Source organism: Bubalus bubalis, chromosome 9, assembly GCF_019923935.1.
Source record: "Bubalus bubalis isolate 160015118507 breed Murrah chromosome 9, NDDB_SH_1, whole genome shotgun sequence".
Taxonomy (NCBI): domain Eukaryota; kingdom Metazoa; phylum Chordata; class Mammalia; order Artiodactyla; family Bovidae; genus Bubalus; species Bubalus bubalis.
Window position 1 is genome coordinate 98,553,990 of NC_059165.1, and position 12,688 is coordinate 98,566,677.

General features: G+C 58.2%; 1 protein-coding gene across 7 annotated transcripts in view; it reads left to right on the plus strand.

The window, feature by feature from the left end:
* The window catches only part of NFIX (nuclear factor I X), a 98,278-nt gene that overhangs the window by 45,058 nt on the left and 40,532 nt on the right, over positions 1 to 12,688 (plus strand). The window lies entirely within an intron of this gene.

Here is a 12,688-nt window from a genome sequence, read left to right on the forward strand (position 1 = left end):
TGCTATCACCTCATTACTGTCTGCTGTGATTTGGGGAGAGAGTCAGGTACATATAGCCTCTCGTACATCTACTGTTTTTGAAAAGGCATTTTTCTGGTTATAAGACTAGTGCACATTCCATCATTAAAGCACAAAATCTAAAGGAGTAAATAAAAATTATCAAAATTCTACCTCTCAACCATGAATAGCCTTTTGTTGCATTTTTTATACCTATTCATGCACAACATTGTATTTTTTTAAATTTAGGTTTTAAAATTTTTAAAAGTGATAGAAACACTTTGGCGTGCTACTTATAAAAATTTAATGCCATTGCGTATTCCAACATGTCACAATTTTTCAAAAATACTCTATGGTTGTTTAGCATCTCATTATTAGCTGCGCTGTCCCTAATTACCAACATTTCTAGTGACTTCTCTTTTCATTTTGGAAATAGGAAATTACCTTTTATTATAAATGTAACATATGATTATTTTTAAAAATACAGACATGCTTTTTGAGTGACTTATGACGCTTGAGTGTTCCAGAGTTGATGCGGTCCCTCATGTGTGGAGGCCTTTGAGCTGTAAATTCTGCTGGGATGGACATCTGGGCGCACTGAGCACTGTGGCTCTGTTTATGAACTTCAGACAAGGCTTCCCAGTGGTTGAATTACCAAGCATAGGGTAGAGACTCTCGTCTATAAGACTTGTCACATATGTTGTGAAATTGCTGTCTGGAAATTTGATGCCCACAGATGGCATGTGAGGGTCCATCTCACCACATCCCCAGCTGTATCCCGTTCTCACTACAAGAGCCACAGAAAGACACTGCCGTCGTTCGCACACACCACACGCGGACACGCTTCTCACGCACCCACACTCCCATTCCTGTCACAGGTGTGCGTCGGTTACATCCGCTCACACGTCCCCTGGTGGACGCATGCTGTCGACCAACGAAAGAACTCCTGGACGTCACCCGACACACTCTCGTCCTCCAACCTGCGTCTCCTTGTGAGTCTGAGGCCCCCTCTTCCAGGCCTCTCTCTGTTGGCACTGCTAGAAGGGGACTGTTCCTGAGGGCCTCAGGCATGGCGGTGCCAGTTCTCTCAGGCTGGGAGTGGGCAGGGAAGCCCAGGGACTGCTTGGCAGTGAGCAGGTGCTGGCTATGGCGCCTTAATGGCAGCAGCCCCCCAGCACCACCGCTGAATCGCAGGCCCGTGGTGGCCGCCAGCATGGGCACCAGGAGTTCTCGAGGAAGCAGCTGTTGCCCATCCCTGAGGCCAGTGCCACAGTCTGCCACCAGGACCCTGAGACTGTCTGGTGAAGTGTGTGTCCCCCTATGACTGGAGGGGAGGCTCGGGGATGGTGAGCTCTGCCCTTCAAGCTGTGGACTTTGTCTTCACTCGCGCGCGCGCGCACACACACACACACCCCCAGTGCCCTAGAGATGGCATCCCCCAGGGCCACACAGCCGGGACACACACAGACAGCTCCAGGCCAGGGCCATCTCCTCTGCCAGGGTCCCCAGGCATACGCACGCAAGCCTGCCCTGGTCGGGCTCGGTCCCCACTGGCTCTGCTCACAGGCTGTCACACCTGCGTGCACACACGTGTATTCATTCACTTTGAACCTCTCCACATCACTGTCTACATTTCTTTGGTCCATCAAGGTGGCAGTGTCTTGGCATCTGACACCTACCGCTTCTACCTGATGCCCCGTCTTGCCCAGAACTTAACTATCCTTGGGCCTTGTGAGGTGGGAGCTTCGCTAGGACTCCTGAGGCCTGGTGGGAAGCCCGTGATCTGCAGCAGAGGAGGGGCTGGTGCAGGACAGGGAGGGGCAGCAGAAGCCTTTCCCCTCCTCCCTTGTGGCCACGATGCAGGCGTCCAGCTCCCAGAGGGCCCATAGCCATCCCATTGTGGGCGGGGCTCCTGTGTTCGTGAAGCTCAGTTCGTTCCTTAACTCTGCGTGTTTGGCATGTGTGACCCTGTCAAGTGTCTGTGCGTGTGTGGCAGAGTGTCAGGAGGTGGGTATCTGTGTCCTGGTGTGGGTTGGAGTGTGTGAATAAAGGTCAGTGCAAGTCACACCCCAAGGATGTGAGAGTAAATGCTGAGGACTATGAAGTTCAAACTCTTTGTTGCTCCCATGAGGACACCGAAGCCTAGGGAGAGCACAGGCACCTGCCCCCAGTCACCCAGTGAGTCCCCCGGTCACCCAGGGGCATGACCAACCCAGACTGCAGGCCCCGAGCTCCTCGGGCCTGGAGCGAGCGTCTGAGTCGGTGGTGTGCGTCCTTGCTGCGAGGTGCCAGGCCTTTCCAGCCCGCTCGGCAGCTGAGCAGCTCCTGTCTGGGGCTCTTTGTGAACCTGCCTTGCTATTAATCTACCTGTTAGTAAAAGAGATTACAATTGCTGTAATTACAGGGCGCTGTGGCTCCCCCGTCAGGAGCTGGGCTGAGTGAGAGGCGAAGGTTGGGGGAGCCCAGCCCCAGAGGAAGCTGCTATTAAAAGCCCGGTGTCTGGACACAGTGCGGGCATAACAGCCCTGGCCGGGGGTATGGGCAGGTGGGCTGTGGTCCCACTAAGGCTCTGGCATGACACAAGGAGCTCATCAGGGCTGAGGAGGGGGAGGACAGAGGAGCGCCCCCCGCCCGGCACCCAGACCTCACAGGCCACCTAGGGAACGGATGGGCCTCTGCAGGCACAGAATGAAGGGGACGTGGTGGCAGTCAGGGTGGGACAGTAGCCCTCTTCTCAGGGGCTCCACAGCCGCCACTTGTCTCCTGGATAGACAAGTACCTGGTCCCTGCTGGTGTGGGTCCAAAGCTGCGTGTGACGCAGTCCTGGGAGAACGGGACAAGGGTGATCATAAAGCGTGGGGGAAGCTCTGCCCCCAGGGAACTGCTGGCGATGTCTGGAGGCCTTTCTGGTTGTCACTGCGTGGTTGTGGTGGGGTCACTACTGGCAGTTAGCGGGTTAGGGCCAGGAGTGCTGCTACCTGTCTTACAATAAATGGGACAGCCCTGCAGCGGAGAGCGGTCCTGCCCCGATGTCCGGGGTGTCACAGTGGGAAAACCCTGACCACAGCAGAGGGAGTGAATGGCAACGGGCAAGTCAGCACAAAAGAGAGCCCCCAGGACTCCCTGGGGCTGCCTCTTGAGACCTCGGCCCAGGGTGCTCAGCAGCTCTGCTCCTGGGGAGGCAGGGGCAAGCAGGGGCCCCAGGCTGACAGCCCTGGTGTGCTTCATCCCGTGGTGGGTGTCAGGACCTGCGGCCACACACTCTTCTATCCACCCCCCTCCCTTTTGTGGCAGGCCTTTCCCTCCTTTTCCAGAAGCAAGCACTGGACCCAGACTGGGGTTCTTGCCCTTGGTTCCCCTCTTTCGTGTCCTCATTGCCCACCGAGGCACCTGGGAGTGAAGGGCTCAGACCCTGCCCCTCAGCTCCAGCTTGTAGGCCTCTCTGAGTGACAGGACTGGAAGAAGGTGTGCAGGGATGGGAAAGGCTTGAGCCCTCAGGGTTCCTCCGATCCTGCCAGGACACCGGCCACACTCTGGCTTCTCCAGAAAGCACCTCCAGCCCAGCTTCTCCTCTGAGGCATGGAGCTGAGCAGGACTGAATGACCCCAAGTCTGCTCATTTCTGGATGGGCTTCTCCACCATTCATTCCTGTCCACCGAAAGGGCAGTACTGCCCCCTTTGCACTTTTGTTTCCAACTCGGGTCCCTCCCAGGGTTCCCCTGGGGAGAGAGGGCAGGGTGGCGACTAGCAGGCAGAGTGGGGATCGGCTTGTGGGGCTGGGGGAGGCGACTGTGGGCGCAGTCCTGTATCTCAGGGTAAGTGCGCTGCTTACACGCAGGCTGTGTGCGGAGTGGCTGCAAGGCCCTACCAGCCCTTAGGCCGCTGTGTCTCTGTTTTCCGCAGACAAAGCACGAAGATTTTCGGCTGTTGTGAATTCCATGCTTCACACCGAGTCCCTAATAGTGGAGTCGCTTTGCCTTTTTCCCCCGTTTTTTTGCCTTGACAGCTCCAACCTTATAATTTTACCTTCTCCCGCCCCGTGCGTTCCTTTTCTTCCCCCTCTCCCCTTCCTGGGGTTTTTGCTGCTCATCGCTCGGAACCCCCTTCAGGAGGCATCGCTCCTGACAAGAGGGGAGGGGCTTCCTGTCAAACATTGGGGGTTGATGTTTTGTTTGGTAAAAGTCTGTAAATAGGCTGTGAGGCGATGATTCTACGTGGACCCCAGCGCACGGGAGCGCCTTTTTGTGTCTGCGCACATCTCTGTATATGAATGGCAGGATCGGAGAGAAAGGGAAGAGAAGGAGAGGAAGGAGAAGGGAGGAGAGAGGAGACAGATGGCTTCTGGGGGCCCTGGGATGGATTTCTGCCTTCCACGACATTGTCTTGGTCTAAATCACAGGCCCTTACAGGAGAGGGCCCAAGACCCAGACTGTTGAGGGGCCAATGGGAACATCGGAAAGGAAGCCACTGTCAGCCTCCAGGCTGGCTGTTCAAAGGGCTGGGGTGGGACAGGGGACCTGCCTTCCCCTTTCAGGCCATAGGTTTGGAACCTGAACTTGACGTCCAGGTATCCAGGACTCAGAGGCCCTGAGAGGTGGATACCAGAGGGAACTATTCTCTGCATCACTTTAGATTCTTGGGAGCGGAGCGATGTCAGTCTTCCACCCATGAATCAGAGCCGTTCTCCCCTGGACATGAGGCTGTCTCTTAGGTACAGTCTGCAAGGCCACTCTTGTTTTTTTTTTAGTAAAACTTCTTGTTGCCTTAGATCAGCCCCATCTTAAGCTTCAGGTGGCTTACCTATCCCTAGAGTTGACTTACAGCAAGCTCACTAAAAACCCTGCTTGACTGGACTTTATAAACGTGACCACATCCTTTCCCCCCGTTGGCCTTCAGCCTTGCAGACCACGGAAGGCAGCATTTCAGCTGCTCCTCAGCCGACACCCTCCCTGAATCCATTTTGAGTTGTTCTTCCCCAGCCCAGCTAGAAAATGTCGGCTCTGACTGCACCGTGCTCGCGAACAAAGGTGCAGAACGATTTTGGCTGCTTCGTCCAGGAAATAAATCCCTCTCCGGTGCCAGAAACCATTGAGTGGTGCCATGTGCTGAGCTCCAGGGCCCAGCACCGTGGGCAAGGCTGTCGCGTGGGGTGAGGAGGGTAGAAGCAGGGGATCGGAGGCTTGGGGGATGAGCGGCTTGCTTCCCACACTTCCCACAGGACTTAGTCAAGGACCCCGATTGGTTACCACTCGGCTTCCTCTCCCAGGCCCGGCTTTCCACAGGCAGTTGCCTGTGGTCTAGTTGGTCCCTGGACCCAGGATGATAGGGCCCTCTCTCTGCCCTGAGGCATCCTAGGCCCTTTCTTTCCGTGCACCTCGCCCAGGCCGGCTTGCTGCGTCTGCCCTGTGGAGGCTGGTCAGGTCCGCTTGCTGCGTCTGCCCTGTGGAGGCTGGTCAGGTCCACCTGCTGCGTCTGCCCTGTAGAGGCTGGTCAGGTCCACTTGCTGCCTCTGCCCTGTGGAGGCTGGTCAGGTCCACCTGCTGTGTCTGCCCTGTAGAGGCTGGTCAGGCCTGCTTGCTGCATCTGCCCTGTGGAGGCTGGTCAGGTCCGCCTGCTGTGTCTGCCCTGTGGAGGCTGGTCAGGTCCGCTTGCTGCGTCTGCCCTGTGGATGCTGGTCAGGTCCCCTTGCTGCATCTGCCCTGTGAAGATTGGTCAGGCCCGCCTGCTGCGTCTGCCCTGTGGAGGCTGGTCAGGTCCGCCTGCTGCGTCTGCCCTGTGGAGGCTGGTCAGGTCCGCCTGCTGCGTCTGCCCTGTGGAGGCTGGTCAGGTCCGCTTGCTGCGTCTGCCCTGTGGATGCTGGTCAGGTCCCCTTGCTGCATCTGCCCTGTGAAGATTGGTCAGGCCCACCTGCTGCATCTGCCCTGTGGAGGCTGGTCAGGTCCGCCTGCTGCGTCTGCCCTGTGGAGGCTGGTCAGGTCCGCCTGCTGCGTCTGCCCTGTGGAGGCTGGTCAGGTCCGCCTGCTGCGTCTGCCCTGTGGAGGCTGGTCAGGCCCGCCTGCTGCGTCTGCCCTGTGGAGGCTGTTCAGGCCCGCCTGCTGCGTCTGCCCTGTGGAGGCTGGTCAGGTCCGCCTGCTGCGTCTGCCCTGTGGAGGCTGGTCAGGCCCGCCTGCTGCGTCTGCCCTGTGGAGGCTGGTCAGGTCCGCCTGCTGCGTCTGCCCTGTGGAGGCTGGTCAGGCCCGCCTGCTGCGTCTTCCCTGTGGAGGCTGGTCAGGCCCGCCTGCTGCGTCTGCCCTGTGGAGGCTGTTCAGGCCCGCCTGCTGCGTCTTCCCTGTGGAGGCTGGTCAGGTCCGCCTGCTGCATCTGCCCTGTGGAGGCTGGTCAGGTCCGCCTGCTGTGTCTGCCCTGTGGAGGCTGGTCAGGCCCGCTTGCTGCATCTGCCCTGTGGAGGCTGGTTTCCCCTGGGTCTGCTCCTTCTCTTCTCCTCCTGCGCTCTCTCCTGTAATCGCTGATGCTACTGGTCAGCATCACCGAGCCCCATCTAAGTCCACAGTAGTCTGATGCACTAGGTGCTAATCCTTGGGTTATGCCTGGAAGGCCAGTGTCTGTAAGAACTTTGCTGTCGGCCTTGAACCAGGGAGTGGCAGCTTGGGGCCCATCCCCTCTGGGCACCTCTCCCTGTCACTGCTGCCCACCCCTGGGCCCCTGGTGTCTCTTAGATCTGAACTCTCCGAACTCTTCTTTCCAGCTCCTGGGCCGACATCCAGCTGATTCCCCACCCTGTGTCCATCAGTGACCTCACCGCACTCCCAGCTCCCCTCTTTTCTCCCTGTCCCACGCCTAGTCCTGGTTGGGGGTGTCACCAGCTCATGAGCCCTCGCAAGCAAACTGTTGTGGCCCTGTGGTAGCTCCAGAGTGTCCCTGCCTCTTCACCACTGTGATTTTCTGAATTCAGCTTCTTCTCCTCTCTTCTGGATTTGTTTTTTATTGGGGTATAATTCACATAATAAAGTTCACTGTTTTACAGTAGATTAGTTAATGGCATTTCCTGCATTCATAATGGAGTGCAACTATCATCACTATCTAATTCCAGAACAGCTCCATCACAGCTCCCGACAAAAAAAAAACCCATATCTGTTAGCTGCTGCTGCTGCTAAGTCGCTTCAGTCGTGTCCGACTCTGTGCGACCCCACAGATGGCAGCCCACCAGGCTCCCCCGTCCCTGGGATTCTCCAGGCAAGAACACTGGAGTGGGGTGCCATTGCCTTCTCCAATGCATGAAAGTGAAAAGTGAAAGTGAAGTCACTCAGTCGTGTCTGACTCTTAGAGACCTCATGGACTGCAGCCTACCAGGCTCCCCTGTCCCTGGGATTTTCCAGGCAAGAGTACTGGAGTGGGGTGCCATTGCCTTCTCCGTATCTGTTAGCACTCTGTCCCAATTCCTCCTTCCTGCCAGCTCCTGGAGGCTACTAGTCTGAGTGTGCGCCTCTATGAGTTTGCCTGATCCGGACATTCCATATCAATGGGATCATGCTGCGTGGCCTTCTGTGATTGGCTTCTCTCACTGAGCAGCATCACTGCAGCGAGTGTCAGAACTTCGTTCCTTTTCACAGCTAAGTAGTATTCCACAGTGTGACTATACCACATTTTATGTATCCATTCTTCTATTGATGGACATGTAGATTATTTCCACTTTGGGTCAATGGTGAATAATGGCACTATACACGTTTGTGTAGGAGTCTTTATGTGGACGCATATTTTTGATTCTTTTGAGTATATACCTAGCAGGGGAATTGCTGTCTCTTAGCTTTTTGTAACCACCTTCAAATGCGTAGCTGGTCACACTCTTTCCCAGCGGTGCTGTCCCCTCAGGCAGGCACCCAGGGTCTCTGACAGGCCTTTACTGACCATTTCAGCGTCGTCTCCCTTCGCTCTCCAGGCACGGTGTACTCCAGCAAACGGAGCTCTCTGCAGATCCTGCATTTGCCATGCTGTCCTCTTCCCTGGGCTTCTGCTCATGTGCCACTCAGTCTGTCTTTCTCTTTTCCCCTTTGTCCAAACGCCTCTATCTTTCACACCTCAACTCAGCTGTCAGCCCTCTTAGTACAGTTTCCCCCGCATCGCTTCCTGCCCCCAGAGCTTATCCCCTTGTCCAGGGTGGGGTGGGCTTGTAGCATGTTCCCTGTGCACCCAGATTCCAGCTGCAGGGAGAGTTACTCAAGTCAGCTTCTCCAGCCCCTCATGCAGCAGCATCTAGTAGGTAGTAGATGCTTAACAACCTTGTCAAACTGACCTTAAGGCACTGTATTGCTTTTCCTGCACGTCACAGATCTGTGTGTGACCCACCCCCGTGCCCTTGCAGACATGCACTCCCAGTTTGCCTCCCACCTCCCCCTGTACCCTGGGGTGTCGCTGTCCTCCCATTCGCCCCTCCACCTCCATGGCCTCACGTTGTCCACTTCTCCCACCCATACCAGCCCCTCCTGAGGTGGCCCTGGGGTGGCCTTTGGGGCCCAGCGTTGCTGGCCATGAGCAGAGGCGGGCTCGGGGCCCTGTGGCCCTCTGGGGGCCCTCTGAGGCCGGGGCAGGGGCGAGCAGAGGCATTGGGCAGTGCCTGCTCCAGACTGGGGTGGGGGCCGTGGATCTTGGATCCCGACTCCTGTCACAGAAGGTGGGGCAGAGGCGGTCCCGCCAGGGCCCACGCACCAGCCTCAGTCGAGCTCCAAATGAGTCACCCGGCTCAGGCTCCACCAGGTGGCCCAGGGTGGGTGGACGGCTCAGGTGGGCGCAGCGCCACCCCAGCCACCCTACCACAGACTCAGGGGGAGCAGGGTCATGCCCACTCAGGGTACAGAAGGTCATCGGAGGGGAGAGGGGTGCTGTCTGCAACTGAGGGGTCTGCCGCAGGGGGCGGTCAGGTGAGGCCCCCCTTGGTCTCCCATCTGCCCTCACACGGAGCTCCCCCCTCCACCGTCCCTCCCTGGCTGTGGGTCCAGCTCTGGGCAGTCCGCGGTGTGTCTCTCCTCTGCCTGAATCACGAGTCTGATCTCCTTCCCGCCCCAAGTGCAGGTGGGTTCCCCAGGGCCCCCTCCCGGAGCCCGGCTGCTGCCTTCCTAGGCACAGCCCAGCCCTCCTCCTCCTCCCCCTCGGCCCTCTCCTCTGCCTGGGCCTCTTCCCCACGTGGCTCATTACAACTCCAGTTGTTCAGGTCTTGACCTCAAGAGCCTTCCCTATTGACCCCTGACCAGCGATACTAATCTGTGTCAACAGGCCCCAGGGGTTAAAGAAACACAACCCGCCGCCGCTGTGCTGCCGCCTTAGCAGGTGCCTGGAGGGGGCGGGGCGGCTCCTGGGAGCTCTGGCCGCGGTGGGAAGGCGCATCTGCAGTGCCACTGGCTCCCTGCTGTGCGTCTGCCCTCCGCCCCCCTCTTCCTGCTCTTCCTGGGCAGACCCCTGCTGCCCACTGCCCCCTCCTCCCGGCCACCCCTCCTTCTGTCTTTCCTCCGCCCTCCACTTTGCCTGGAGGACTTAGGGCCCAGTGCCCCCTTGCATTCAGGTGGTGCTGCCTTTGTGCCCCACGCCCCCCCAACCCCCACTGCCCTCCTTTCCTCTCTTTCTCTCTCTCCTACCCCCACTTGCCATCTCAGTCAGATCCTCCCCCTCGGCCAGTGATTCTCACCCCAGAGCCTGCATCAGAGTCCCCTGGATGGCGTATTAGCACACAGATTCCTGGGCCTGCCCCAAACAGCATCTGCATTCCCAGCTGGTCCCCTGGTGCTACAGGTCCTCCAGGCAGTCTGGAAGCTGAGAGGTGCACACTGCTGGCCACCCGGGCAGGGGGCTCAAAGGGGAGCTGTCCTGATGGGGGCGACCCCCTGAGTGACCACTGTATTCTGAGGGCACAGGGCGGGTCGCCTGAGGATGGGCGGTCAGGAGGGGCCCACCGTGCATCCCTGGGGTCAGGAAAAGCTTCCTGCTTTTCCTGGCCCTGACCCAGGTGGGGACCATGTCAGGGTGAGGGGGGCACCCTTTTGACGTGATGATCTGGGTCCTCGTAGAGAAACAGTCGCGTGTCACACGTGCCCCCTTTCTTGGGATGAACCTAGAGTTCTGCTTATAACATGCCCTCCATCCTGCCCTTTGAGTGAGCCCTAGACCACCTCAGCACTGCCTCAGCTGCTCTGTGCTGCTGCCTGTCCACACACTCCCCAGAGGAGGGAGACTGCTGGGCCCTGGGGATCTCTGCCAACTCCCATGTTGCCCTCCTCCTGCTCACAGGGAGTTGGAAACCTAGATAGAAACCCTACCGATAGAAAAGCCCACCCACCTTCTCCTCAGGCCCCCTTTCCAGCTGCTGTTACTGCCTCTAGCTGCCCATCCTAAGATGCCTTCTCCTTTTCTGGGGGTCACAGACACAGGTTGCCCCTCCACCTGGGTGCACACATGCCTGGCAGGGGGTGTCCTGGGGAGGATGCTGAGCAGTGCGCTCGGTGGGACTTCAGCAGGAGGTGGCATTGCAGGCCTGGGGTGCTTGGGTGGGCTTGACAGTCTTGTGGGGACCCTTCTTGCCAGCTGTGGAGAGGCTGGTAGGCCAAAGGGTCAGGCCATTCAGGGGCCAGACTGGCTAGTGGGGTCTCCCTGGTCTCCCTGCCTTCCTTGCTTGCTCTGTTTCTCTTGTTGAGTTTCTGCTCTGCCCCCTACTCCCCCTTCCGTTCTTCTTGGCTGTGGCTCCCCAAGGCTGGGGAACCATAGACAAACTCCAGAAAAAAATTTTTTTAAGTTTCCCAAACTTTTCCAGATGCCAAGAAGAGGTTGGCTGGAGCAGCCCTGCAACTGCAGAGAGGGAAGGAGGAGGGAACATGTTCCAGGCCTTTCCCCCTCTCCCATGGTGGAAAAGAGGGACCGCTGGGGGGCATGGGTTCTCCAGTACTTCACATGGCCACCTGGAGGTCAGAGGCCCCGTTTCTTGCCCCGACCCCCTCACCCTCACCCCGAGGATCCTCACTCCTTGCAGCCAGCGCTGGGAGGCCTGGAGGTGGAGCAGAACGTGTGCGGGGCTCCAGGGAACCGCAGCATCACATCGCAGGGGAAGTGACTTCTGGGGCTCAGAGGGTGGATCGGGATAGAGCATGGAGCACCCCTCAAGCCAAGGTGGCGGCTGCTGAGAATGGGGGAACCTGGCCCCAGGGGCTCTCTCCCCTGGAGTCTGAGGCGAGGTAGGAGAACCCAGCCCTGCAGGGGCCAGAAGCAGGGGAGACAGGAGCGGGCAGTGTGTGGGGACAGTGCAGGCATGGCTGCCCTTCCCTAGGCAAACCCCCAAGGGGTGCTGCCCCCACCTCTGCTGTTCTGTCCATCCACTCCCTGGACACCTCCGAAAACAAAGGCCTCTTTGTGGTCCTGGCCCACTGGCCCCTTGCCAGCCGCATTCTTTGCGTGTTTCCTGAGCACGATCCGGCACCAGCTCTGTGGTCAGCTCCTCCCCCACCGGCCCAACTCCTGGGGCTCAGAGCAGTCTTCTCTCTGCTGCCCTGCCTGGGGTCCCCTCGCTGCTCCCAGCCCTCCAGTTTACAGATCGGGCGGAGAAGGAGGAGCCCTGGGAGCTCTGCCACCAGACCTGTGGAGATGCCGTCCATCCGGGCTCTGGCTGATCTGGCACTGGACCTTGATATTCTCATCTTTTAAAACTGGGGGAAATAACAGCCACTCCATGGGGTGTCAAACAGATTAAATGTCTCCCAAACACCCAGGTCCTGCCCACCACACAGGGGAGGCACTGTGTAACTTGAGCTCCCCACTTCTGCGTTGCTCCCTCAGGGGCCTGGGGGGCTGTCAGTGACCTCCGTGAATGGCTGAACAGCCCCGAGAACCTCAAGGGCCTTGTTGTTTAGTCGCTAAGTCGCTGTCTGACTCTTTTGCGACCCCATGGACTATAGCCCACCAGACTCCTCTGTCCATGGGATTTCCCAGGCAAGAATACTGGAGTGGGTTGCCATTTCCTTCTCCAGGGGATCTTCCCCACCCAGGGATAGAATCTGGGTCCCCTGCATTGGCAGGTGGATTCCTCACCACTGAGCCACCAGGGAAGCCACCTCAGGAGCCTTGGGTGGGAGCATTTCACTAGAGTCCTGTGGAGGACCCAGAGCCACCCCTGGGATTTCTCCTTCAGGGATGGAGCTGGATCTTTAGCAAGTGACTGGCCAGTCCCAGGCCTGGTTCCACTCCGTGTCCCTTGCCCCTCTTGACAACCACTTGCAGTGTCAGCCTTCTCTGGGTTAGGCGTGGGGCAAGGAGAGTTAGGCCTCTGAAAGTAAGGGGACCGAGGAGGGGGTGGGGCAGGGGGCCCCAGGTCGTGTTGGCTGGGCTTCTGGAGTAGAAATCTTGGACACTCAGCACATATGCATCCGTCACCTTCAGTCACCAGTCAGGCACGGTCACACACGGTCCTAATGAAGTCCTAGATTGCCGCTCTGAGTTTTCTACCCCGTCCCCCCGCCCCGTTGTTAAAAAATGTTCATAATTTGGAAAGAAAAGAAGCTTTTTACAAGCTGGCAGCTCTAGGGAACTTTCCGTCGGTCCTTTCTGGCCTCGTGATGGGTGGGGCTCACTTTTCCCTTCCCGCTCTCTCCTGCTCTCCTAATAATCACCCCTCCCCAGCCCTGCCAAGCACACAGGAGACCTCCAGCCCACTGTCACC